The sequence below is a fragment of the Gymnoscopelus braueri genome (assembly GCF_963280865.1).
Source record: "Gymnoscopelus braueri genome assembly, chromosome: 22".
In the NCBI taxonomy this organism is placed as follows: domain Eukaryota; kingdom Metazoa; phylum Chordata; class Actinopteri; order Myctophiformes; family Myctophidae; genus Gymnoscopelus; species Gymnoscopelus braueri.
In genome coordinates, this window is record NC_137624.1 from 600,001 (window position 1) to 625,000 (window position 25,000).

The 25,000-nt window shown below is 42.5% G+C and overlaps 1 pseudogene across 1 annotated transcript in view; it reads left to right on the plus strand.

Moving 5' to 3' along the window:
• LOC308078270 (protein EFR3 homolog B-like) overlaps positions 1-25,000 on the plus strand; it is a 49,906-nt pseudogene that overhangs the window by 13,121 nt on the left and 11,785 nt on the right. The window contains exons 6-13 of the transcript in view: positions 827-948; positions 2,823-2,978; positions 4,014-4,115; positions 4,508-4,586; positions 5,232-5,367; positions 17,591-17,782; positions 18,238-18,349; positions 18,830-18,881. The product of the transcript in view is annotated as a protein EFR3 homolog B-like (transcript). The remainder of the gene's footprint in view (positions 1-826; positions 949-2,822; positions 2,979-4,013; positions 4,116-4,507; positions 4,587-5,231; positions 5,368-17,590; positions 17,783-18,237; positions 18,350-18,829; positions 18,882-25,000) is intronic.

Genomic DNA, 25,000 nt, shown 5'->3' on the forward strand with positions numbered 1-25,000 from the left:
TTGACTCATGACTTCACTTGCCAAAAGTCACTTGATACCTTCCAACAAGCTTAGGACTTGTTTGGGACTCAAAACAATAGGTTTGGGACTTGTACTTTACTTGGGACTTGCCTGTCTTAGACTTGGGACATGACTTGGGACTCGAGAGCCAAGAGTTGACTTAGTTGTAATTGCAACACAGTGACTTTGTCCCATGTTGTGCTACAAATGTATTTAGACTGTCAGGCTCATGAATTGTATTGCATGTTGTGTGCAATTCTCTTCCAGCCGCACTTAAATATAGTACTCATATGCCTGGTCTCTCTCTCTCTCTCTCTCTCTCTCTCTCTCTCTCTCTCTCTCTCTCTCTCTCTCTCTCTCTCTGTCTCTCTCTCTCTCTCTCTCTCTCTCTCTCTCTTTCACACACACACACACACACACACACGCACACGCACACGCACACGCACACGCACACGCACACGCACACACACACACACACACACACATAATGGGACATGGAAATCAAGGCTTAGAGATTACACATGGACACTCAGATTAGAAAGATTTATCACATGAATGGGAGCTTACTCAGATTCAACCTCTTTATCGGTCCTTCACTCCATCCATCCATCCATCCATCCATCCATCCATTCATCCATCCATCCATTCCATCTATCATCCATCCATCTATCTGCTGTCCTTCTCTTACTCATTCATTCATTCATTCATTCATTCATTCTCTCCTGTACTGCCTACACTTTTATACTACTAACCATTCTCTGTGTGTGTGTGTGTGTGTGTGTGTGTGTGTGCGTGCGTGCGTGCGTGCGTGTGTGCATGTGTGTAGTTTGTGAAGTTTGCCAACATCGAGGAGGACACAGCATCGTATCACCGTAGTTACGACTTCTTCGTCTGTCGATTCAGTGAGATGTGTCACTCATCCAACCAGGACCCTGACACCCGTAACGAGTAAGACATCCATCCATCCATCCATCCATCTGAAAATTAACCCCATAGCCTCCTTTGATTGGCTCTGCGGCAGATTTGAACAAGGAAACACATGACTCATTCACATGTGCTTCCTGTTCAAATCTGTTGCTGAGCCAATCTAAAGAAGCTATGGGAACATGAACAGGAACAGGAAACATGTCAGCTTGTCAGTGCCGGTGCCATGGGGAGCATTTGGCGGCCATATTTAAACAGCCTACGTCATCATACAAGAGTGTCACACAAAAGTAGTGGAAATAGCAGATCTACAAGCCTAGGAGCTTGTAGATCTGCTGTATATATTTGTTTTTATAATAATGCAAAAGGAACGGTACTGCCTTCAGCTGTAATGGTGAAGTGAAATGAATACATAAAACACATAGGTCTGGTGGGTTTTAGATGATAATTATGCACTGTTAAAATGAATTCACCTCATGTGTGTTAGACACTGAGGACTGTCCGTGGTCCTGAAATCTTCACTCACTCAATTACTCACTCCTGCTGAGGAGATGCAGTTAGATTTTTCTTCTTTTTTCCCCTCCCTCCATTGAAAGTGGCGACTAGTTAAATGAATGTGATACGATAACTGTGGTAGTGTTTTTTTGTATGGAATACTATAGATGAAAACTGTCCTTACGATTAGGCTACATCAGTCTGAAGAAAGCTTACTAATCGGCATAATGAGTGCTTTGCACCTCTGACTGCGTTTACCGAAACATGCCACTAATATTCAGAATGATATCAGAATAAAACTACTTCATGTAAATCATTTGGAAGAGAATATTCTAATCTGGTCTGATTGGAATATTCTCTTCCAGTTCACAGGAACAAGGATTACATTTATTTAGCGCCCTTATAAACAGTTGGGTTGGATCTGAATTATTTCATTCTGAATGAATAAATCTTTTCCAAGTAAACACTAGTGTTTTGATTTAATAGCCTAATTCGTTTTTCATTTCACTTGTATGATGTTTTATCATTTTACATGTTTTTCAGTGCATCATTGTGTTCTTGAGCTATGTGACATTACTGACATATAGTAAGAGCATTTGCTATATAGCCTGAACATAAATAAATCCCCCCGCCGATGAAAATAAAATAAATGCTGATCCCCCATGAGGAATGCTGCTCACTGTCTGGCGCCAGCACTGCACCTCAGTGGTGAAAAAAGCACTCAAATGTTTTACTTAAGTAAAAGTATCAATACTGCAATGTAGAATTACTCCGTTACAAGTAAAAGGCAAAATTTACTTGAGTAAAAGTGCAAAAGTATTGGTATAAAAAATTACTTAAAGTACCAGAAGTAAAAGTACCAAAAGTAAAAGTACTAAAATGTTTGAAAATAGCAGATCTACAAGCTCACAACACGTCGTGATGCGTTGTGAGCTTGTAGATCAGCTATTTTCAAATAGCCTGTGTATAAAATAGGGCTAAAGTGGTTAATGTAGGTTTTATAAAGTAATAATTTATATCTGCAAAGTAACTAGCAACTCAATTTTTTAAATAGTTGTAGTGGAGTAAAAGTACAATATTTACCTCTGAGATGTAGTGGAGTACAAGTAAAAGTATAGACAATTGGAAATACTACAGTAAAGTAAAAGTACCTAAAGATTGTACTTAAGTACTGTACTTGAGTAAATGTACTTAATTACTTTACACCACTGCTGCACCTTGTAGAAACCTGGGACTACAGTTTCTCTTCTGCACAATTGCGTATATTGTGTTTTACTTTGTTTGTTTTATGCATCCTGATGTCATTGGATTGAAACCTGCTATACGAATAAAACTGCCTTGCCTTGCCCACAGTTCTGCACAGAGCCTGTAAATGTTACTGTTGGTGGTCTTTGTGTGTGCAGGCTGCGTGTGTCAGGTATCAGGGGTCTTCAGGGCGTGGTGAGGAAGACGGTCAGTGATGAGCTGCAGGCTAACATCTGGGAACCTCAACACATGGACAAGATAGTCCCCTCTTTGCTGTTCAACCTGCAGCACACTGCTGACACGTACGTACCTGTGTGTGTGTGTGTGCGTGCGTGTGTGCTTGTGTGTAGCTGGCTGATCTCTGGCAGAACAGGAGATCAAAGGCGATCCAGGTGATCTTGAACAACAGTGAATACCCCAACCCGCCTCCCTGACCCAGTGACATTGCAGTCATACAGTCTTTTTATGACAATAAATGTAAAGATCACGGGCGTAATGGTGATCTCCCACCCCCTCCTTGGCACAGGGATGTGCGTGTGCCACCACCTGAACCCACATTCCTCCACAACACAGAGCACTTTACAGTTGAAGAGGTACAGGCTGTTTTACATGGCCTCCCTAACTGTAAAGCCAGTGGCATAGATGGGGTGACATATGAGACCCTTAAAACCACGCAGTCATGTCAGATTTTAACACCAATCTTTAATGTCTGTTTGGAAAACAGAGTACTCACTGAAGTCACTGAAGACTTCTTTCAAACATTATAAATCTTAGAGGAAAGCCCACAGGACCTGTGGAAAACAGGCCTTTAAAATGTCCCTCTCCCCAAGGCTGGAACCAATAAGCTCCCTGCTAAACTACTCACTCACATTAAATCAGTCAGTACATAACAACAGTGCAATGCACACATGGATTAGTGGTCTTTAAGGTGCTTGTATTCCATTGGATACAATGCATTCCATTCCTCCTTCTGTCTCAACTGCTCTCTGATCTCAAAACATGTTTTATCCTCAGTGGGTTGACCAGTAAATCTAAACTTGCACATGAGCATTGACCATTGACATGTGCAGGGAGTGACAAGGTTGATGTTTTGACCAATTTTAAGCTGTTTATTTTTGCCATGGCTGTGGGATCTGTAGTCTACACGTAGTTGATGTGCAAACATCCCTTGATAGAACTAGTAGAATTTGATCTGTGAAATTCAAATGTTGGTTTAAATGGTTGGTTTACAATGTTTTCTGTTGTTGTTTTTTTCCTACTTGTTGAAAATGTTCTTATTCGCCCTCTGTATGTCTTTGTGTGTGCCTATGTGCATGTGCGTGTGCGTGTGTGTGTGTGTGTGTGTGTAGTGGTAAGGACAGTCCATCAGAGTTGACAGAGAGATGTCTCAGAGAGCTGCTGAGCAGAGCTGCATATGGACACATCACAACCGCTGTGAGACCTGTGTTAATGTGAGAGACACACACACACACACACACACACACACACACACACACACACACACACAGTGTGTCGACCGACAAAAATGTGAAAAATGTATGGTCAGACACCTTCATAAAATGTAGTGGTGGCAAAGCACTCTAGTACTTTAACTCAAGTAAATTTGACAGAGAAACGTTCACTTGTAGTAATATCTGGCCAGTAGTATCTATACTTTGACTCAAGTACTGGAGTTGAGTACTTTGTCCACCACTGGCTGTTGGTCGGTTGGAAGACACTAGTATGGATGCTTAAAACTCAGAATGTTGTGAGACATATAGTGTGATGCATTGTTCACTCAAAACAAGCATGAATTGTGCATTACATATTACCACTGTGATATTACCACTGTGTGTCTCTGCAGGCATCTGGACAGCCATGGACTGTGGGAGGGGAAGACGTTTGCTGTGCACTGTTTTAAAATCATTATGTTCTCCATTCAGGTTAGTATTATCACTCACGCACACACACGCGAGCACACACACACACGCACACGCACACGCACACACACACACACACACACACACACACGCGCAGTGTTGGGGAAGCTACTTTGAAAGCATAGCTTAGGCAGCTATCAACTACTAAATAGTATACTACTTTGAAAGCATAGCTTAGGTACTGGTAGCTACCAACTACTAAATAGTACGAAATACAGCAAAGCTACCGTGGGAGAAATACACAATAAAAGTAGCTGAAACAACGTATTTTTTTTTAGAAAAAAACGTTACATTGAGAATGCCTTGTTTATTAAATACAATATAATAGCCACAGGGCCTCTTAATTGCAATAATAGAGTCTTGAGACAACTTATTCTCTGACACAACATACCGGTAAATACAATTGACTAATTGACTGACTGACTGAAATTGAAAGTTTTCTCTCTGTCTGCCTGTGTGTGCTTGCATGTGTCTGCACATGCGTGTGTCCACATACCGTATGTGTTTGCCTGCATGAGTGTGTGCGTGTGTGCGTCTGTGTGTGTGTGCGTGGCTGAGTGCGTGCATGTGCGTGTGTGTGTGTGTGTGTGTGTGTGTGTGTGTGTGTGTGTGTGTGTGTGTGTGTGTGTGTGTGTGTGTGTGTTTCAGTCTCAGCACTCTCACCTGGTCATCCAGCAGTTACTGGGTCATCTGGATGCCAACAGTAGGAGCTCAGCCTCGGTCAGAGCGGGCATCGTCCAGGTTCTGTCTGAAGCTGCTGTTATAGAGGCCAGCGGCTCAGTAGGTAGGTCCAGGTGTGTGTGTGTATGTGTGTGTGTGTGTGTGTGTGTGTGTGTGTGTGTGTGTCTGTGTGTGTCTGTGTGTGTGTGTGTGTGTGTGTGTGTGTGTGTGTGTGTGTGTGTGTGCCGGCTTCGGTGTGTGGTCAGACTGGCCGGACTTAAACGATCTGTGCTGTTGGGCTGATGTTACCTTGAAGTGGGTAGGGTCTAACTCAGAGGCGATGGCTGTCTCGGAGGACTTTATATCTGACCCCAGTATCTCTGTCAGAGCATCTATGACGGTGTGTGGAACAGAACACCAACTCCCACTGACTAATGCCCGAGGTCGCCTCTTATGGGCACAACAGCAAAGGCAGCGGCAGCATTGGACTGAACTGAGGTTGCAAGGGAAGACTGCATGTCTCCCCGCTGCGGACCACTCTGTCTCGCACTCTGTGCTAAATGTTGCTTTAGACGAATGCATTATTATCTTTACTCTGAAAGCGAGGCTGCAGGTTTTACCATCTAAACTTAACCTCTCCATCTGGTTTCCAGGCAACCATGCTCCTCACTGTATACATCATGGTCATGAACAAATAGCTGAAACCATGTCCCACATCTTAAATGGGTGCCATGTATACAGGGGACTCTACATAAGTAGGCATGACAGAATAGTGGATTTGATATCTAAAGATATCACTTCTATTTTCAGGTCCTCCATCATGCTGTATAAGCATTCTACTGTGAAGCCGAGCATGTTTAACCTGTGTAACGATGATTCTGTGTTCTCTAACATTTCAGCTAACACCCCTGATGTCATTGTTGTTAATGAAAACCATAGGGAGGTGTTCATTCTCGAGGTCGGCTGTACTTTTGATTACAGCTTAGAGGAAGCCTTCCTAACCAAAGTGCTAAAATATCATCAGCTAGAGCAGACCATCTCTCAGCTAGGCTACAGATGTAAACTTTTGGTTTTTATCTTTGGTAGTCTAGGGCACGTGCACAAGTTGGTTGTAAGAGGCCTGCAAATGGCCGGCCTCTCCAAAAGGAGGGCTAAACAATTAGCAAGGTACTGCTCAATATCAGCTATTATAGGAAGCCGCTCAATTTGGAGGAGGCGTTGCTTCCTTTACCCATGATTGTTGCCCGATGTGTTTGTCAAGTATGCCATCTTTTGTTTTGTATGTAACGTTGCTCTGCTTTACATGCGCTTTGTAACTAACTGTTTTCCCTTCATCTAACTGCACTGGCAGTGTTTATGTCCTTTGTACTCCTGTACTTCTCATTATGTGGACATAAATAAATATTTCAAATGTATGTGTGTGTGTGTGTGTGCGTGCGTGCGTGTGTGCGTGCGTGCGTGTGTGTTTGTGTGTGTGTGTCTTGAGCGTTAGGGCTGAACGCTAGGGGAACAATATCATTTGTTTTAATTTCAATCTAATTACAATTTTGGTTCAATTTGCAATTTGACCTGTTAAGTCCAGCTTCAATTGTGTTAACTGTTTTCAGTATATAGTAACTAAGGACCATGCTGGTGTTATTGCATGTTTAGCCCATTGAATACAATTTGCATACAGTACCATACAGAAATGAATCGAAACCAATGGCTTCTTGGAATGTCAAGACAACTGGACAATGTCACTCAGCAGTAAAGTAAAGTATACAGTATACATGGCAGTGTAGCATGGCAGTGAGCTAAACATAAACAAATATATGTATTATTATATGGTCCTTTCAGTATATTCAACGGTGAAATTAATACTGTATTGGATTCATGGACCTAATCCATGTGTCTTGTCTTATAATGTGATTTTTATTGTTTGCTGTTATGTTGCTTTGAAAGACAAAAGTACCCTTATATTGAAAGGCCCTCTTGACAAGAAGAGGCCACTGTGACTTTAGGTCCTCTTGATGAGAAGAGGTCGTTAGTTAAGGCAGGTGTGTGAGTTTAGCTAATTGCACTGGATACAGAACAGCTGTGTGAGCCAGCAAACAGCATTTTTATGTCAGTAGCAGCAGAGAGTGCATGCTCTTCATTGCTGTGTCCAATTCGGATGTTTTTCATCTTACCTTCAACATACCTTCCCCAGGAGGCAATGCTGTAAGTTAGAATTCATGTGGAAGCTATAATTTCATGTTGTTGTGGTAATTTCATGTATGCTTAACTAAGACAATAAGTTAATGTTAAAAATGGCAGTTAATGGTTATTTTGTATTAAAAAATGATTGTATTTACAAGCCACTGTAACAGGACAACATCTCATGATACATTGTATGTTACGTTTGTTTCCAGTTTTTACTCCATGACCTGTAATGAATGAAGAATCTTCAGTAAAAAGAACAAGTCCTACGTCACGACTCTGTCATTCTTTCTATGGGAAGTGGAGTTTAGCTCGCTGTTGAGCTGAAGTTCAGCATACACTTTGGCAGGAACAGCAGAGTAAAAATGCATACTTCAACTGGTGTTGCCAAGCGAAGGGAGATGGCATCGAAGAAAAGTGACACAGCTTCAACTTCAAGCGGGAGGAGCTTACGGACATCAAGCTCATCGGCCAGTGCAGCTGCACGCGCCCGTGGAAGAGCGGAGGCTGCCAAAGTAAGAGCAGAATATGCAACACAAGAAGCTGAACTCAAGATGGAAAAGGCTGCTATGGAAGCAGATATGCACCAGCAAAAGGCTGCTATGGAAGCAGATATGCACCAGCAAAAGGCTGCTATGGAAGCAGATTTGCAAAAAGAAAAGGCTGCTATGGAAGCAAAATTACAATTTGCAACAGCTAAACTCGAAGCTGAAATGGGAGTGCTCTCTTTCAAGCGTGAAGCAGACGCAGCTGTTGCAGAGGCAATAGTTTTGGAGATGGACGAAGTCTTCCATGACCCTATGGTGTTAGACGCTATCTCAGAAGAGGATAAAATGGAGCGGACAAGTGAGTTTGTAAGATCTCAAAAAAAATTAAGCTCATCTGGTAATCAGCCATCCGCAAAGGCGAATTCTCCACCGCAAGACTGTGTCGACGCCAATACTCCGACACAGCCAAGCACAACTGTCATTTCTCCACCGACACAGCAAGGCCCAGCCCCCCCAAGAGATAGCGCACCACAACACGCTAAATCCGGCAGCAAACAAGTGTTAGTCGAACACAGAATCAAAGATACAAGCACACCACGTCCTGTTAAAATGGAATACAAGTCCCCTAAAAGAGAGCATGATTATAAGGGACATTCAAGCAGGGATTACTCTAAGTTGAACGCTTCCGCCCTACCGTACACCCCCTGTTATAGTTTTGAATGGGTTCTTTAAGATAATAACTGGACAACACACTTGCGAGCAGTTTGTAGCAGCAGCTTCAGTTTTACTGAGAACGTAGGGGAAATGAATGAACAGACATGAGCAGTCGATCATAGAACAGGTTAGTGCAGTACTCTTAGTCGAACACAGAGTACCATATATCACATCCTCCTTTCTTAAGGAAAATATTAACTTTTGAAATGCTGAACAAGAATTAGCAAAATCATTCATCTCTCTTCCCAAATAGCTGACAAACAAAAACAATGTAAAATGCATTCACATTTCCCTTCACAGATATTCCACCTTCTTTTCCTTTTTTTTCCTTTTTTTTTTTTTTTTTCTGTCCTTTGAGCTTTTAACTTAGCAGACATAGGTAACAAAATAGGACTTGGCAATAATAGAAGTAAACAACACTCAGTGTGCAAAAGTCATTGTTCGTGTGGGGCCAGAGGTTCCAGAACATGGCCCACCGGTGGAGCTCAACTTTCAGCGTTGGCTCGTGACATAGTCTCTGTACCTTACAGGTGGAACGACAGCTCTCCCAGATCTGGTGCGGTGTGTAGGGGAGTCGCCCGAGCTGGACTGGGAGGCCTGGTTCTGCTGGGCCTCAGAAGTAGGTAGCTCGTCCCGCAGAGTCTCTGGCTGGTCGACGGACTCAGGATCAGCATTCTCAAGCAGACTTGGATGAATTGTCCTCAGGTGACGTCTGTTCCTTCTGAAGATCACGCCTGCCGGTGATTCCACACTGTAAGAGCGTGGCTCTCCTCTCTTGCTCAACACGACAGCAGGTTTCCAGCCTTGCCTTGTCTTCATGTGTACTGTGGTTCCAGGAGTCAGTTGAGGTAGTGGTTTGGCTCCCACATTGTAGTACTGCTGCCGTTGTGTCTGCAGGTGTTGGAGTCTGTCGTGGATGTTACTTGGGGTGGAGGGTTGCAACACTGCACTAGTGCACGGCAGTGGGCTTCTCAGGACACGTCCCATTAACATCTGTGCTGGGGAGACATCTAGGCCTGTCACCGGTGTGTTTCTCAATGACAGTAAAGCCAGATGTGGGTCAGTCCCTGTTTGTGCTGCTTTCTTAAGTGCACGTTTCACAATTTTGACCATGTTCTCTGCAAGTCCATTGGACTGTGGGTATCCTGGGCTAGAGTGTGTGAGCTTGATGCCCCATTCTGCAGCAAACTTCTGCATCTCACAGCTTGCAAAAGGCACATGATCACTCACCAACTCTTTGGGGATCCCATGTCTGGCGAAGACTGACTTCATCTTTTGTATGACTGAGTGGGCAGTCTTGTCTGGTAGGTTTAGCACTTCTGGGTACTTAGTCAGGTAGTCTACAATCACGAGATAGGGTTGTCCATGCAGCTCAAATATGTCAGTCCCCAGTTTCAACCATGGCAGTTCTGGTATCTCATGTGACTGGAGAGGTTCTTTTTGGTTTTGTGGCTGCATTTGCTGACATGTGGCACACATTTCTACCTTCTTCTCTATGTCTTGCGCCATTCCTGGCCAGTACAGGACCTTCCTGGCATGGGCTTTCATTCGCTGGATACCTTGGTGTGCAAGGTGTAATTTGTCCATGATGACTGCTCTCATGCTCTGAGGAATGATGATCTTGTCTGTCGTCATTACTACACCATCTCTGATGCTCAATGTGTGACGCATCGGCCAGTATTGGTGTAATATGCTGTCGCAGCGTTGTCTTCTCTCTGGCCAGCCCTTCTGGTGTGCTTGCATCACTGCCTGTAACACTTTGTCTGCTGCAGTTGCTTCCTGGAGTTGCTTGAGCATGTTTTCACTCAACGCATCTGTGGCCTCCATCGCTTACACCACTTTCTCCTCGAACAGGTTCTCAGTGAGGTCATCAACTCGCCCTTTCACCACTGCACGAGAGAGTGTGTCGGCAACATGCATGTCTTTTCCTGGAGTGTACACAATCTCCAGATCATAGCATTGCAACTGGAGAAGCATCCGCTGCAATCTAGCAGGTGCTTTGCTCATATGTTTCTTAAAGATGACTTCAAGAGGCTTGTGATCTGACTGCACACTCACTGTCTTCCCATATATGTATTGGTGGAACCGCTTGGCTGCAAACACAATTGCCAACAGCTCTTTTTCTATTTGAGCATAGTTTTTCTCTGTGTCTGACAATGCTCGGGAGGCATAGCTCAGCGGGCAGCTTTCCTGTAGAAGACACGCCCCCAGTCCATCTTTGGATGCATCTGCTTGGATTATCAAGGGTTTGTGCTGGTCATAAAACTTGAGACTTGGGGCTCGAATGAGAGCAACCTTCAGGCTTTCCAGTGCTGCATTATGTTCATGGGCCCACTGCCATGCTGCATCCTTCCTCAGCAGCTGTCTCAGAGGTGCTGTTATTGTAGCTTCCCCTGGAATGTATTGGGCTAAGTATCTTGTCATGCCTAACAGTCTCTGTAAACCTTTCTTGTCCTCTGGTGCCGGCATGTTGGCGATGGCTGTCACCTTTGCATCATCTGGTTTAACACCCTCTGGTGTGATGATGTGGCCCATGTACCTCACTGTGTTGACTTTGAATTGGATTTTGTCCTTGTTGAATTTGACATTGGCAGCTTGTGCCCTCTTCATGACTTGCTGGAGGATTTCAGCGTGCTCCTGGTCTGATGATGCGGCGATTATCATGTCATCTGCTATGACATGTACACCTTCAATGTTGCCGAAGGTCTCACAGTTCTTCTGCTGAAACACTTCGCTGGCTGACTTAATGCCAAATGGCAGTCTCTTAAAGCGGTACCGGCCCCATGGTGTGTTGAATGTGCACAGCTCAGATGATGGCCCATCCAGCTTCACCTGCCAATATCCGTCCTTCTCATCCAGAATGGTGAAGATGGATTTCCCTGCAAGTTTGCAGCGGACATCTTCTGGAGTGGGAATAGAGTAATGTTGCCTCTTTATGGCCTTGTTCAGGTCACGAGGGTCCAAGCACACCCTTAGTGATCCGTTCTTTTTTTCTGTGATCATCAAACTGCTCACCCATTCTGTTGGGTCATTTACAGGGGTTATTACATCTGCTTCCACTAGGTGTCGCAGTGTGACTTTCAGCCTGTCCATGACAGCAAGAGGAATTTTCCTGCACCCATGCACCACAGGTGTAACTTTGGGGTCAGTGTGTATGTGATGTACACCTGGGAACTCACCCAGCCCGCTGAAGACTGATGGATACATCTCCAACAACTCCTCTTTTGTGGCTGGAGTTCTCCTCAGCTCCTGTTTTGTGGCTGGAAGTCTCTTCTCAAGTGCATCAATTCGTTTCACAAGCCGCAGTACCTCACTTGCCTCTCTGCCCATGATTGGCACGGCTGACTGGTTGATCACGTAGAAATCAAGCTTGGCTTTAGCCTTAGCAGTTTCACACATCAGTGACACAGTACCTTCAGGTTTCAGACGGTTCCCTCCATAAGCCACCAGCACTGTTCTCGTGGGCTGTAGCTGGATGCGACCTGGGAATGTCTCTACAATGGACATAGGCAGCACGTTTCCATCCGCTCCTGTGTCAATCTTGAATTTGACCGGGACATTCATAACACTGGCCATAGTGTACCATGCCGTGTCTTTACTTTCAGTGACTGCATTCACTTCCACACATGACACAGTACCTACTGTATAAACAGTGAGTCTATCTCTGTCTCTACCTCTAGGTCGTGGACACCACGTTTTGTCACTGTTCTGTTGGTTGGGGTGCCGGTCCTGTCAGTTGGTGTGGCACACATCTTCGCAAAATGGTTTTGCTTGTTACATTTGTGGCATGCAGCACCATAAGCAGGACACTGGCGCGGTTCATGTGTCCTCCCACACTTGTTGCATTGTGCACTCCACTCTCTGTTTTTCTTTTCTGTCTTTCTGTATTGGTAAGGTGTTCCTTTCTCTGTGTGTGCTGGAGCTCTATTCATGGCTTGCACATGTGATTCACCCACAGCATGTGTTGTTTGCATAGCTTGCATCTGGCTCCTTGCAGCTTCTGATGCTCTGCACAAGCCTACTGCTTTCTCAAGGGTTAAATCCTTCTCCCTTAGTAGCCTTTCTTTCAGAGAGGCATTATTCAAGCTGAATACCAACTTGTCTCTTATCATTTCAGTGTCACTTATTCCAAACTCACAGTTTTTGCTCTTCTGGCGCAGTTCTGTGACAAACTTGTCCACTGTTATCCCATCTGCCATAGCATGAGACCAGAACTGGTGCCGTTCAAAAACAACATTTTTCTGTGGGCTGCAATACTTTTCAAATGCCTTGATGATTTCATCCATTTTCTCATCCTCTCCATCAGCAAATGTAAACGTATTGAATACATCCAAAGCATCTTCTCCAATAGTGTGTAACAGTATGGCAACTTTAATTTTTTCATCCTTTTCGATTGCTCCAGTGGCTGTCATATACAGTTGAAAACGCTGTTCCCACCTGCGCCAATTCTCGGCCAGGTTTCCAGTGAGTAGCAGCGATGACGGTGGTTTGAGCTGCTCCATGCTAATGCTAGCGTTAGCAACAACAAAGCGTTCCTCACTCGCTCGCTCCGCAAATCCTCTGGGTTTTTATAACTCTCTGTGAGATCGACGTGCGTCGAGTGAAGATCCGGCCACTTCTGACACCATGTTATAGTTTTGAATGGGTTCTTTAAGATAATAACTGGACAACACACTTGCGAGCAGTTTGTAGCAGCAGCTTCAGTTTTACTGAGAACGTAGGGGAAATGAATGAACAGACATGAGCAGTCGATCATAGAACAGGTTAGTGCAGTACTCTTAGTCGAACACAGAGTACCATATATCACACCCCCCAAGGTACACCAGCAGCTAATGCCAAGGCACCCACCACTGAACCACTGGCAAACTTCCTGGCTCGGCGAGACTTGGTGAGCTCAAGCCTATATCAGTTCGATGACAGGCCTGAAAACTACCGTGCTTGGCACTCATCCTACACCAACGCTATCAGAGGGTTAGGCCTCACAGCAACAGAGGAATTGGATTTAATGACAAGGTGGCTTGGTAAGGAATCCAGCGGACATGTCAAACGAATGCGCTCCGTGCATGTAAACAACCCAGCAGCAGCTCTTCAGAAGGCATGGGAAAGACTCCGTGAATGTTATGCAGCTCCCGAAATATTGGAGAACTCTCTTTTCAAGCGCCTGGATGACTTCCCACGAGTGACGGCGAAAGACCACAAAAAGCTACAAGACCTAGGAGATCTGCTCATGGAGCTCCAGGGTGCAAATGAGGACGGATACCTCAGGGGGCTGTCATATTTGGACACTCCACGGGGCATAAACCCCATTGTCGAGAAGCTACCTTACGGGCTCCAAGAAAAATGGATGTCTACCGGCTCCAAATGGAAGGAGGAAAATGGCGGCTGTTACCCTCCATTTCAGTATTTTGCCGGGTTTGTCTGTTACGAAGCACGAAAGCGTAACGACCCAAGCTTTTTTCTTTCCAGCAGTGACACTGCACCTGCAAAAACAGACAGACCTACCTTTAAAAGTCAAGGCTCCAGCTATCCAATCACGGTTCACCAGACCGATGTCTCCACAGCAGAAACTGATGCAAACAACCTTGTGAAAAGCGACAATGATCCACGTATAACATGCCCAATCCACGACCTTCCACATCCACTGAGGAAGTGCAGGACATTCAGAGATAAAACACTCTCGGACAGGAAGGCCTTTCTCATGGAAAAAGGAATATGTTTCAAATGTGTGTCCTCGGCCTCTCATCTAGCAAAGGACTGCAAAAATGCAGTAAAGTGTGAGGAATGCGACAGCGGCTTTCACGTAACAGCCATGCATCCCGGGCCAGTGCTTCACGCACGTTAACGAGAAAACCTGTCATGGCGGGGAGTCGCATGACAGTCTATTCAGGTTCAGCAAGAAGGCTGTAGTCTCACGCCCTCAAGGAGACTTCACAGACAAGGATGTCTACACCAAAACAGTGGAGGCAAATTCAGGAATACCTACAGAGGACTCATATTCAGAACCCGCAGTGTAAAAGATAAGATGGTGACCTCATAAAGGTCAAGCGGGGAGTGTCTTGTCTTATAATGTGATTTTTATTGTTTGCTGTTATGTTGCTTAGAATGGCTTTATTTTGAAAGACAAAAGTACCCTTATATTGAAAGGCCCTCTTGACAAGAAGAGGCCACTGTGACTTTAGGTCCTCTTGATGAGAAGAGGTCGTTAGTTAAGGCAGGTGTGTGAGTTTAGCTAATTGCACTGGATACAGAACAGCTGTGTGAGCCAGCAAACAGCATTTTTATGTCAGTAGCAGCAGAGAGTGCATGCTCTTCATTGCTGTGTCCAATTCGGATGTTTTTCATCTTACCTTCAACATACCTTCCCCAGGAGGCAATGTGTGTAATGGAGGCAGAGCAGCTCAAATTAAAGTGTTTATTAACACCAAACAAGAGGAGTAGGCAGTAATCAAAGTCCAGGTACAGGCAAAGTCAATACACAGTTAGGCAGTCAGAATAAGGAGGGAGTAAGGGGAAAACTAAACTGGGAAAGCTAGGTGAACTAAATACAAGGCAACAACGAGGCAAGGACTAACATAAACTCACACAACTATATGCAACGAACCAACAGGGAACTAACTTAAATAGACAGGGGATTAACAGGACACAGGTGAACACAACAGACAATCAACACTAGGATAGGCTGGGGGTCAAAGTCGATGACACAATCATCTCTAGCAAAGAAGAGATTACCTATTTGGGATGTATTCTTGACAAATACCTGACAGGTGAAAGCACGACTTCTCGGACTGGGGTCCATGACCCACCTCTCTCCCACTCACTTTGCCAGCCTAGGCTGGCTCAGGGTGGAAGACAGGGTTAAACAACAAAAAATGGGACTGGTCTTCAAAATTGTAAATGCAGATTTGCCCGAAATGCCCCCTATACCCGCATATCTGTCTAAATACCTCCAAAAAGTTAGTGACACCCACAGTCACGAAACTAGAGGGAGCGTAAACAACAATCTGGTACCACCCACCCATAAAACAAACATGGGCAAATTCTCCTTCTACAGCACGGCCACCAAGGTATGGAATAGTCTAACCCCATCCCTCAAAAAATGCAGTTTGCTGGGCTCATTTAAAACAGCCCTAAAAACTCATCTTTCTGGAGGCCATAAGAGGAGGTAGTACCAGTTTCCCGGTAGACAGACGACCCCCCTCCCCTTTTTTTGTATATATATTTTTTTTCATGCCTTTTTTTTGGTACATAGTGGTATTTTTCTCTGTATTTTTATGTTGATATTTGAACTGTTTGGTTGCTACTATATGTCTATGAAATTAATACCAAGGACCTCAACGGCAACAAGTCCGCAAGGACTTTTTTGGTCGGACCTTTTAGACAAAAGTATTATAAATGTAACTGTGTTGTTTTACATTCTTTTGCCTAATAAAAATGTCAATCAATCAATCAATGGGGGACTAAGAGGACACAGGTGGAACCACAGACAAATCACAAGACTGGTTAGACAAGGCAGGTACAGAATTACAGGGGCAGACAGGAAACAATTGGAACGATACTACAAAATAAGAGTACAGAAAACCAAGGCAAAAAGGCAACAGAGTTACAACAATACAAGACAAATACAGAACAAAATGAACAACGGCCTAAACAGGCCTAAAGAACAGCCCTTAAGAGTCCAACACCATATATGGGCATTCAAGGTCCAAATAATAAAGTCACAGTCCACGGCCCGAGGAGCGGACTGTGACACTGTGTGTGTGTGTGTGTTGCAGTGGTGTAAAGTAACTAAGTACATTTACTCAAGTACTGTACTTAAGTACAATTTTGAGGATTTTTTACTTTACTGGAGTGTTTCCAATTTTCAGTACTTTTACTTCTACTCCACTACATCAGAGGCAAATATTGTACTTTTACTCCACTACAATTATTTGAAAACTTAGTTACTTTGCAGATTTAGATTATTATCACAAAACATACATTGATTGATTGATTGATTGAAATTTGTATTAGGCAAAAGAATGTAAAACAACACAGTTACATTTATAATGCTTTTGTCTAAAAGGTCCGGCCAAAAAAGTCCTTGCGGACTTGTTTCCGTTGGGGTCCTTGAATTAATTTCATAGACATATATAGTAGCAACCAAACAGTTCAAAAATCAACATGAAAATACAGATAATACAGAAAAAATACCACTATGTACAAAAAAAAGCATGAAAAAATACAAAAATATGTACAAAAAAGAGGAGGGGGGGGGGGGTTGTCTGTCTACAGGGAAACTGGTACTAGCTCCTCTTTAGGCCTCCAGAAAGATGAGTTTTTAGGGCTGTTTTGAATGAGCCCAGCGAACTGCATTTTTTGAGGGATGGGGTTAGACTATTCCATTCCTTGGTGGCTGTGCTATAGAAGGAGAATTTGCCCATGTTTGTTTTATGGGTGGGTGGTACCAGATTGTTGTTTACGCTCCCTCTAGTTTCGTGGCTGTGGGTGTCACTAACTTTTTCGAGGTATTTATACAGATATGCGGGTATAGGGGGCATTTCGGGCAAATCTGCATTTACAATTTTGAAGACCAGTCCCATTTTTAGTTGTTTAACCCTGTCTTCCACCCTGAGCCAGCCTAGGCTGGCAAAGTGAGTGGGAGAGAGGTGGGTCATGGGCCCCAGTCCGAGAAGTAGTCGAATCAGTTTGTTTTGGGAGATTTGAAGCTTAGTCTTCAGTGACACTGAGGTGTTGGAGTACCAAGAGGAGCTAGCATAGTCAAAAAACATTAACCACTTCAGCCCTATTTCAGGCCTTTTGTGTGTCTGCGTGTGCGTGTGTGCTGAAGATTGCTGAAGAGTGGATTGAGAGACTGTGAAGGGAATAATCTTATCACCATTTTAATTTGTAGAGCTCCGTCTTTCCTCACCCAATGTACTGCTGTGACTTGGGCTTGTATGTGCGTGTGCGTGCGCGTGTGTGTTGCAGGTCCTACGGTGTTAGAGGTGTTCAACACTCTTCTGAAGCAGCTGAGACTGAGTGTGGACTATCAGCTGACGGGAACCTACCACGGCCACGGACGCACAACACACAAAGACACAAACAACACCAGCACAACCACACACACAGCGTGTGAGGCCGAGGAGAGACAGCTGCAGGAGGCTGTCATCAAAACTATAGGTACGTTTTCATTCACAATTACTTCTAACACTGTGTTTGCACGGGATACAAAGCTACAGGCTATCATTCATTTTCAATGGTAGCCGGAAAATATAAAGGAAAATATAAAGGAAAATATAAAGGAAAATATAAAGGAAAATATAAAGGAAAATATAAATTCTCGGGTTAAAAAGAAAAATACAGAACTGGCTGATGGAAATAATTTGTTTTCCCCCTCATTACAACCACCATTACCCCTTCATAATTGATACTGTTCGTCATAATAATTCAGTATGAATAATTCATATTCATACTGTCTGCAATTTTCAAATATTCTAACTAATACAACTTGGAGAAAAAAAAAAGAATTGTGTGGAGAGAGGTGAGTGGAAATGGTTAAACAAAACCTTTTTTGTAGCTTTGGTCCCTGGGTGAAACCCCCTTTTTTAGTGCGTCCTGTTGTGTTATGTTGACAGGTTCCTTCGCCAGCACACTTCCTGTGTACCAGAGGTCAGAAGTCATGCTGTTCATCATGGGAAAAATCCCTGTTCCTGGAATCTACCCCGCCCTGGGCTCGCCCACTGCAGGGTGAGAGAGATTGTGTGTGTGTGTGTGTGTGTGTGTGTGTGTGTGTGTGTGTGTGTGTGTGTGTGTGTGTGTGTGTGTGTGTGTGTGTGTGTGTGTGTGTGTGTGTGTGTGTGTGTGTGTGTGTGTGCGTGCGTGCGTGCGTGCGTGCGTGCGTGCGTGCGTGCGTGCGTGCGTGCGTGCGTGCGTGTGTGTGTTGTGCGTTTGGGGAACACACTTTACTAATGTAAAGTATATGGTATATGACAGTGTAGACAGCGAGCTAAACATAAAAGAATCATATGGCCCTTTTAGTATATTTAATGGTGAAATTAATGTTGTACTGTATTGGATTCATGGACCTACTTCACTAGAAGACTAATAATATGTGTGTGTGTGTGTGTGTGTGTGTGTGTGTGTGTGTGTGTGTGTGTGTGTGTGTGTGTGTGTGTGTGTGTGTGTGTGTGTGTGTGTGTGTGTGTGTGTGTGTGTGTGTGTGTGTAGGTTGGAGGGCAGCAGGATGATCCAGGTGATGTTACTGAAGTCTCTGCTACAGGTAAAAACATCTCTGTATATGTATGTTAGCTATTGTGCTGCCTTTGGCGACTCAATGCTAGCTTAGTAACCGTTGCTATCCACCATGACTCGGACACCCTCTGGTCACATATCATAGGAGTGAATGCATAGGCGATCCTCTGTCAGGAGGGGGGGGGGCAAGATTTTGTCATGAAAACAATAAAATATTTGGAAAATGTTTTAAAGTAAAGTATACATGATTAGAACATGCTTAAACATTCGAAAATTAAGGTCATTCCTACAATTGCTACACATTGCTACAAAACCTGTATATCATTTTTATTAACAAAAAGTTGAAGGTTAAAATTAAGTCTGATAATGATGTACCGTGCATGATCACATCATGTATATTTTACATTACTTAAGACCATTTTTTAAATGGTCTTAATAACACTGAATAAAAACAATACTCCATCTGCTTAAGCCAATAAAACAATTAAACTAGCAGACAGTTGCAAAGTAAGCAAAATAAACAATGTAACTAATGTAACATTCCATGTAAGTGTCACAGCTTGCTTACATGTTATATCCTTCACACATATGTTAGGGTGACAGATAGACAGTCCTTATTATTGTAGTTTGATTTAGATTTTCAGAAGAAAAAACTATGCTCGTTAACTCTTCATAGGCGGGTGCATATATGAAAAAAAAGCACCTTACCCAAAAGAAATTGGAACAAAAGGTTTCTCAACAGTTTTTTGTAGTATGTGGTGTCCTGAATAACATACTAAAAGTCTACCAAAGTTTGACCACTTTTAAGGTGTTATTTTCAAGATGGCGTCCAAGATGGCCAAAAAAACGTTAAAATAGCTTAATTCCTTCATTATTTATCCTAAACAAGTACTTTTTGTGTCTAACCCCATGTTTTGGGGGCCTGGGAATCCATTGGACTTGTCCAAATTGCAGAGATACAATTAGATAATTGTGAAATCCTATATTTTGTTTGAGACTCTATTAACACCCTCTGAAATGGTCACCCCTTTCAAGTTAACTTAACTAATTATATAATAAATGTCCAACAACTTATATTTATTTTTTACTGGAACAAGGCTTTAAGATATCCTCAAAACACAACACAACTAATAGTCACAATTTGCAGAAGGTGGTGGCAGAGAATATTGTCGAATGCAATATACAGTCATTGCCTATTGACTTTGTCGTTTTTTTTCTTGCTTCTCATGCGTGTCACGCAGGGCATGTGTTATTTCCACTCTGTGCCACTAGGGGCAGCAGCAGTCTACTGCCTACAGCTGTCTACAGCTGCCTACAGCCCACAGCAGACAGCAAGAATATATTAGTTACTAGTTACTGTATCCTCTCCAAACTGTACATACTTTACTTTACACTTTTGTATTATGTTTTGACACTTGCTTTGGAAAATGTAAACGTATTTTTTCTCATGCCATAGCTCATTTGAATTGACTAATTGTTTGTTTGTTTATTTCTGTGGTGGTGTTTCAGTGGCACTGAGGGAATAAAATAATTAAGCATTTTGAAATAGCCTAATGTTGCTATATTAAATTATTTAAATATATATTTAACTCTTAACTTCCTAGAAAGACAGAGAGATATCATGTCTGTTGCATACAGTACACGATGTGACATTTATTACCTCGCGCTCCTGCATTAATAAATAAATAAAATAAAGTAACGGGCGTCAACGCTCCTATCTGCCCCTATTAACCGTTATTTCGTTATTTCTATTAACCGGTTATTCTATGAAGGCTAATTCAGAGTAGGCTAATTCTACATTGCAGTATTGATACTTTTACTTAAGTAAAACATTTGAGCACGGCAGTTTCATTTCTGCTGTTGGGGAATGTGCCGCTTCCAGCCGTGGCACTGGCACTACGTCTTGAGTAATGAGCATGACCCAAACCAAACGCTGTGTGGTCAGCTTGGCTCTACGCTGTGTTCCTTCCCCCAGCCCTTCCCCCAAAAAGCCGAGGAAGAGTAGTATTGTACCTCTTTCCTCTGTAAATGAAACAGCCCAGTTATTCATTTTAAACGTGTAGGCCTACTACATAGCCAACTGATATTTGAGCTGAATTTAAAATGTCCTGTCCTTAATCAATAAAATGCTGGAAGATGAAGATAAATGGTGAATATGATACAGTATCTCGTCTATTAGTTTGTATTGGCCAGTGTGTATATATATATATATATATATATATATATATATATATATATATATATATATATATATGTGTGTAATGTATGTATAATGGATTAATATTCATAAAACCCACAGACAGACTTTTCTGTCTGTGGGTTCTCTCTCTCTCTCTCTCTCTGTGAGAGAGCGCTTCTAGTAGACCATTGGTTCTCAAAGTGGGGTCCGGGGACCCCCAGGGGTGTAACTCTGAGAGTGTACAACATTTGTACACTCTCAGAGTTACATTAACATTGATTTTACGATATAAATTCAAAAATAGCAGTTATACTTGTTCATAGCGTGGGATTCGAACGCGGGCCGTAAAATCAGTGGACATCAGCTTTCACCACTACACTAACTGAGCATTTTCAAAACAATAGAAAGAAGTAAGTTAAATACTACACAGCAATTGATGCGAGAAAAAAAAAGAAAATTGCCAATCTACAAGTAGGCCTACACGACGCGTATAGTAGTATATATTAGTAGTATATAATAGTATATTATATTAATTATAATTATAATTATAATCACACACACACGCCAGGCATTGTGAGCTTGTAGATCTGCTATTTTTTTTATGACTCCCAGGTCAGGACTCACATCTCATCTGTCTGTCTATCTGTCTGTCTGTCTGTCTGTCTGTCTGTTTGAAACAAAAAAAAGTGACTCCAAAGCCCGACGCTGAACAGAAAACCCAATCAAAATGTAAACGCTCTAAGCACACTTAATTATTGTTATAGTTATTATTATTATTATTAATAATAATAATATAAGACATCTATCTGTCTGTCTGTCTGTCTGTCTGTCTGTCTGTCTGTCTGTCTGTCTGAAACAAAAAAGTGACTCCAAAGAGCCACCTCGTGGTAGTATTTGGAACTAAATTTACTGCACGAGCGGGTGAGGCAAATGAGGCAAGTGATATACACATGAGAAACGACAAAGTCAATAGGCACTGACTGTAGTATTGTTTTCAATATTGCCCAAACTAAATTCATCTTTGACTATACACCCCACCCAAAAACTATTTCTTGCATTTTGAACCCATCTCTCTGCACCCCTCCCCTTACCCACCCCACAGGAACTTCATAACTCCTCCCCTACATACACGAGAATATTTATTTTTCAAAGCAAAGTTAGGAGCCAAGGAGACCCTGATGCTTCTGATCTCCCCCATGACCGATGTGCAAAACCTCCAACAGAAATGATACACCATTTCAACGAAGACAGTTCTGCGAATGACACATGAAAGATAAACTTTCATGTATCGTTCAACACCCCCCCCCCCCCCCCCCCCCATTGTAAGACCTCCACGTGGTGGTGCATGACTGTGTGTCAGGCAGACAAGGGTGTCTATGTCGGACTGGCTCACAGGAGAGTTGGTGGTGGCTGACCATTAATATTCCCAGGGGCCCCCAGTGACTTATCATTATGGCTCAGAGCGTCCTCTCCCCTCTCCAGAACAGCTCCAGAACAAAAAATTGGGGTATGCCGAAAGCAATGCTTGTTTGTTGGATAGCAGCAGGGACACAGCCCCTTATGGGCGTGGAGGTCGGTTAGATTGGGATTCTATGGGGAGACTGGAGCCCAGGGCGTCATGGGCTGTCCCCTATACTTACCTTCTTGCTGTTACAATTATCCAGAAAAAAAGATCATGGTTCAAGCTTATTGCCAGCAGTACCAATCACAAAACAAAGACATGTGAAATTAATTTTGCACTAAAACTTCACACAACTACTCACAGGAATAAGGAGATGTCTGTGACAAGCAAATCTGAACCTTATCCATGCCACACTCCTCCACCACCCAGTAGAAGACACTAGATACATGTTGTGATAGCTCTGTACTGACTTGCACACCCTCTCTAGGCCCACAAGTGGCCATTTTTTCCTACTGAGTGTAGCGTTGTGAGCTTGTACATCGGCTATTTTCACAATGTTTGCCTCTTTCTTACCTAATATTTGAGATAATATATATATAGATAAAATAGTCTTAAGAGTAATTAAATTGTAACTTTAGAAATGTGCAGATACCCTGTATACACTTATACTGTATGTTGGTTTGTTTACTGTTGAGTGAGAAAACAATGTTGCACATTAAGCTAACCATCTGGGGACCCCCCAAAATCATTTGGGGGACCCCCGGTTTGGGAACCAGACACCTTTACAAACAAATTGGTGAAGACATTTCTCGGTAAGGAATTTCTTCCAAGATTTGTGTAATATTCCCAGTCGATCACTTGGCAGCCATGTTTTTACAAATGTCACAGTACCACCCAGTAATAATGAATTTAATCCTTATTGGTATCCAAAGAAATTTTGAAAGCTTCAACAGAATGTGAATTACATGTATATAGGTGATGAATTCACCAATCCTGGGCATTATGGCGTGTAGAAAAGAGAAATGTCCAATTACATTGTTAAATATGCTTATAACCAATTGCTTCAATATTTAATTGTACTTAAAATCACTTGACTATAATGTATATATGCTAATTGGATTCCTAGATCACCAAAACATGGGGTTAGGCACCATAATTACTTGTGTAGGGCAAATAATGAAGGAGTAATGGTCTTTTAAGGAACTGGTGGCGGCCATCTTGGAAATTTGACATTTCTAATGATCAGATTTTGGTAGACTTTTGATATGTTATTAAGTACACCTGATACTACAATAAACCATTGAGAAACCTTTTGTTACATTTTTTTTTGGGTCAAACCATATTTGCACCCGCCTATCAGGGCAGAGCAGAGATCAAAGAGATAGAGCTCCATCCATGGTGGTCACTTTATTAACTCCTTGTTATAAGTACCTGGCAGGCTTTCATTTCATACACCCTCTATTTACAATGCCTAATGCCACTTGACAAATGACAAATGCGTATGAGAACTCAACAAATAGCTAGATGAATCAATTAATCGAAAAAAACTAAACAAATATGTTTTCATTGCACTTTATTTTTTATTAATCAATAGATCAAAAGCAGCAGTGATCTCAGGTATACAGAGCGGTTGGAGGTAGCATTTTAAAGCTCTTTATTCCAAGCTGAAATATGCACTGAAAAACGCAGGCTGTGGATTAGGGTTTAACATTTTCCGGGAAATAGCAAATTTTAATTCCCGGGAATTTTCAGACCTTTTCCCGGGCTTCCCGGGAATTCCCGTTAAAGGGTAAAAAAAAAAAAAAGTACCCACTAAAATGCATTTATATGTAGATACTTAAATAGCCAATTTTATATTGAGGTGCCCAAATGTCCCTATTGTGTCCACCTATGAACTTGCACTAATAATGACTTAAGTTGATTTTTTTAAATCATATAAATATAATATATAAATATAATATAGTGCCCTGGCGGAGATCTTCTGTTGCGCAGCAGCGGGTGAAGACGATTAACTTAAACGAGGAGCTGCGCTGTGCACTCAAACAATGTCAAACTCTAGCTGCTGAAATAAACGTTCCATTTGTATCATTATTGACAAGAGAATTTGCAAAAGGATTATTTATTTATTGTCCATCAGAGCGCCGGTGAGGTCACAGCTTATCTCTACTTTTGTAGGATATTGATTTATTTGATAGCCTAAACTTGTAATTTGTTTGCAGTTATTAATTTATATTAGGCTACTTGCTGGATATTAAGACTCCATTTTGGGATGTTGGCTGTATGTTGTCAAATGTATTAATCTATATTTTGTTGTTGATCAAATGTCGGGTTTTGTAGTGTGATTTTGATGTGCACATGCATGCGCTGCCACTGACAATCAATGAGACAGACAGCTGTTGTGCAGTTCACTTGTTCTACTGGGTAGTTCTAGTAATGGTAGTTTGAACGTTCTAAAATGCAAGTGTAGGTAGGGTAGGCTACATTAATGATGATAAAAAAATCGGACCACCGACCACATCGGTCTAATTCTCTCCCTCTCTCTCTCTCTCTCTCTCTCTCTCTCTCT